At 36.9% G+C, this 4,084-nt stretch overlaps 2 non-coding genes across 2 annotated transcripts; both read left to right on the top strand.

Moving 5' to 3' along the window:
• The first annotated feature begins 265 nt into the window (after positions 1–265).
• On the top strand, positions 266–347 carry TRNAS-AGA (transfer RNA serine (anticodon AGA)). The gene has a single exon. It is a non-coding gene; the product is annotated as a tRNA-Ser (tRNA).
• Positions 348–2,169: 1,822 nt separating this feature from the next.
• Positions 2,170–2,251, top strand: TRNAS-AGA (transfer RNA serine (anticodon AGA)). The gene has a single exon. It is a non-coding gene; the product is annotated as a tRNA-Ser (tRNA).
• The last annotated feature ends 1,833 nt before the right edge of the window (positions 2,252–4,084 follow it).

The following is a 4,084-nucleotide window of genomic DNA, read 5'->3' as shown; positions in this document are numbered from 1 at the left end:
AGCGGCAGTCTGATTTTCGTGACCACCAACGAAAAACCCTGAGAAGAGAAATATCCATTTCACTGCAAAGTTGAAAGTTATTATTGTTATGTTGATTTAATTCATGCTGCATGAAACGAAATGTGCAAAAGCAATAATTCAAACTTTCATTAATAATGTTAATGCTATAGATAATCTAGACTGAATATTTCCACCCTAATGTTCAAAGATGAATCGGAGTCGTGTTTTATTTAAGTGTAGTTAACTATATAACATTTAGATATAAGCAGTCGTGGCCGAGCGGTTAAGGCGTCTGACTAGAAATCAGATTCCCTCTGGGAGCGTAGGTTCGAATCCTACCGACTGCGGCTTTTTTTATTTTATTTTCACTAATTCGGCATCAATGTTAATAATCAATAATTCTTTTTATGCAATCAGATGAACAGACATTTGGAATTTATTCTTCGGTGGTCTGGGGTCATCCCTAGATGAACTGTCTATCCAAGATAAGGAGGGTGAGCATGTGGAAATCGTTAACCGTGAGATATACAAAGTCAGTTAAATCAGGAAAAAAATCACCTATTCTAGAGCTAATGTAAGAGTCTCTTTGAAATTTAGAAAATTTTGATTCTTTCCGGATAGTCTACTTGATGTCCTCTACAGTAAAGTAGTAGATCTGAGAGCTTACGCAAATGACCCTGTCATCTTGGCAAGGTCCACGTCAGGGAAGGTAGCTTGTAATATTCTCCAAAGTACGATGGACGTTGTTCATAGTTGGCGCCAAAAGGAGTAGATGTCTGTCAACCCCAGCAGAACTGTAACAATCCCCTTCACCGCGAGGAGAAAATTGGACGATTTAACGCCACTTTGCCTCAATGGTGAGGTCTTTTCATATGGAACGGACGTGAAATATCTTGGCATTGTCGTTGATAAAAAACTCACTTGAAAAGTTCACTTGAAAAAAGTTCTACACAAAGCCAGACTATCCCTATGGACATGTTGAATGATTTGTGGTAAAACTTGGGGCCTAGGTCTCAAACAAATCCATTGGATTTATGTGATGATTGTCAGATCAATGATCATTTATGGAGCAATTGTCTAGTGGCCGAAGGTTTCACAGAAAACGGCAAAGGAGAAGCTTTCTGGTTTGTCTGGCCATCTGTGGTGCCATCAGTACCACACCGTCAGCGGCCATGGAGATCCTTCTAGATAATCTAGATCTACTACCACTCCACATTTTTCTGGAGAGAGATGCTATATAGACTGCATATCGCCAAGTGCACAAATCAATCTAATGCAGAGAACGATATACTGTTGATTAATACTGAGAGTCACAGCATTCTTGGATTGACCTCTGACATTATGCCTCGTATTGTCAACTACGAACTGTCTCATAAAGTATTGTTTCCGAGTAGACAGGACTGGATCCTCCGGGAGTAGATAGTTGTTGGTTCACAGATGGATCAAAAATACCTTCAGGTTCTGGTGCAAGTGAATTCAGTCGCAGACCCAGGACAGAAAACAAGTCTGCCTAGGGACCTAAGCGACGGTAATTCAAGCGGAAATCCATACTATTAAATTGTGGGAGGAGAAATTGGTAGAATCCAACCTCATACACAAGTCGATAAAAAATGTTTGAACAGCCAAGCGGCGTAGAAAACACTTGTCTCCTACCGAGCAACGACTACATTGGTAGCAAATTGCCAAAAACGACTCTTCTCAATAGGAAGACTTGAAAAATTGTCTCTGGTCTGGATTTTACTGGCCCTACTGGCCTGGAAGGCAATGAGGTTGCTAACTCCTTTGCAAAGGGGGTGCTGCAAGCAGCTTCATCGGACCAGAATCTTTCATTGGCATTACTTTAAGGTTTGCCCAACAAACATTAAGACTTGGAAGGCAAGAAGACATCTAGCAAAATCTTCCAGGATTGGTTCACTCCAAGGTGTTCAATCACACTTCAAAGCTTGAATTCAAACAGTTATTGGACTACAGTAGGGATAAACTACAATGTCTAACAGGCCGTCTCAGAGGTCACTGTCGTTTGCATCATATGCAGAAACTTGGACTGTTGGAAGACATTGTCTGTTGCCTCTCTTTGCAAAATGATACACCATGCGGGTTGCGGTGCAGGGTCAAATTGACCCACTCACCTTTGAGCTAAGTTAACCTTAATTTCTATAGCATATATAAGCAGTCGTGGCCGAGCGGTTAAGGCGTCTGACTAGAAATCAGATTCCCTCTGGGAGCGTAGGTTCGAATCCTACCGACTGCGACTTTTTTATTATTTTCACTGATTAGGCATCAATGTTATAATCAGTAATTTATTTTATGCAATTAGGTGAACAGACAATTGGAATTTATTCTTGAACGTGAGATATACAAAGTCAGTTGAATTAGAAAAAAAGTTACCTATTCTAGAGCTTACATAAAAGTATCTTAGAAATTTATAAAGTTTGGATTACTTCCGGATATATTCGAAAAACACCGAAACTCCCCAATTTCGTTTTAATTTGTTTCTGACGTTATTTAAGAAGGTATTGGAAAACAAAAAATACTTTTTCATTGCGATTTCTCGATGTGTACACTGTGTCTTTTATAGATGTTCAATCGAATGTTCCCTCTCCTAACCATCACCAATTTTATTTTTCTTTATGGGCCGGAAAAAAGACTCATCTGCTAATCAGTTAGCCTTTCTGACGTCAGCTTTGATTTACGGTTTCCGATTTTGCAATGCTCCTTCCTCATCTGAATATTTGATATACGTTTATTATTTACCACGTTAAAAGGGAAAGCAACAAAATTACCGATAAAAGTGTCATTCGTAAATATTTGAATCTACTACCTTCAGCATATACCGTAGAACATACGAGAGTGTTCAATTTTTGTATAAAGTTGTTGACCAAGCACGAAATCGAATCGATAGGAATTGCTACCCTGTATATGTTAGTGTTGCTTTCCCTGGAAACTAAATAGACAAGAAATAGTATTTAACGTAAGAGGTAAAATTGTTACGTAAATTAAACTTGTAAACTTCGAAAACAAAATGTCAAATCTTTGTCAGTCGTTATTTCCCTCCTATGGTAATGATGAACGGCATTTATCAAAACCGTACCTACCAAGATCTTCATATATTTTTTCTTTCAGATTGATTCGACCGTTACTTGATGAAGATCCATAGTTATTACAAAAACTACACCTTTCAATTTGGTTTTCACAAACTTTATTTTCAAAAAATATATCACGTTAAAGATATGATTTTCTTGTGAAAGATGATTTGAATATGTTGAACTGGTTTTCTCATTTACATAGCTCATTTGATGTTTTTGGATGCGATTTCTAAATGTTCTGCCAGTTTGACCAATATATACCTTTGGACAAGTTCCACAATTTAATTTATGCTTGTCTTTATTATTCTTATTATTTTAATTTGAAATATAATGATAATTTTTCGTTCAGCATCGAAAATAAAATGACTCTTGGAGAGCTATGCATGTCTTTCTTTCGACTTCTTGTGTCATCTCTTGTCAAGAAAGGTACCTCTTTTCTCGTCTTGTCTGCACCAGAATGACCCAATCTCTTATCTTGTCGAGAGACCGTTTTTCAGGTGGAAAATTCTTCTCTTCTCTCGTTCGAGACAAGAAAATACGAGAATCTCCTTGTTTTAGCGGTAACACTAGAATGTTTAATTACAAGACAAATATCTTAGTTTCTCACAGAGCAAGCTCATACAAATTATTTTTTTGGTTCATTTCGGCATTGACTGCTCAAATTCTTCATTAGTTCAACTCAGTTAACAGAATTAGATATTTTTTCAGATTTCTAAACCTGTTGCAATCATGAGGCGAGCAGGAATAGCATTGAATACGTGATGAGTTGTTTTTACCTAGTCTTTTTTCAATATATTTTTCAATATTTCAAATATTACAAATATAGTGATAGTTTTTTTAAATTTTCGTATAGGTAACTGGAGTCAAACAATTTACATAGTTTTTATCGACTTCTATTTGGTATTTTCATCGCCACAATTTCCAAATCGTTTCAAATTGTAGAAGATGAAAATACCCAAGTAAGATCGATGAAAACTCTGATTTCGTCCACAAAAAAT

The sequence above is a fragment of the Leptinotarsa decemlineata genome, unplaced genomic scaffold (assembly GCF_025532065.1).
Source record: "Leptinotarsa decemlineata unplaced genomic scaffold, Ldec_3_MD MMD2_tig00026330_RagTag_RagTag, whole genome shotgun sequence".
NCBI lineage: Eukaryota > Metazoa > Arthropoda > Insecta > Coleoptera > Chrysomelidae > Leptinotarsa > Leptinotarsa decemlineata.
The sequence above is the reverse complement of the archived record's forward strand: the minus strand, read 5'-3'. Positions and strand labels throughout refer to the sequence as shown.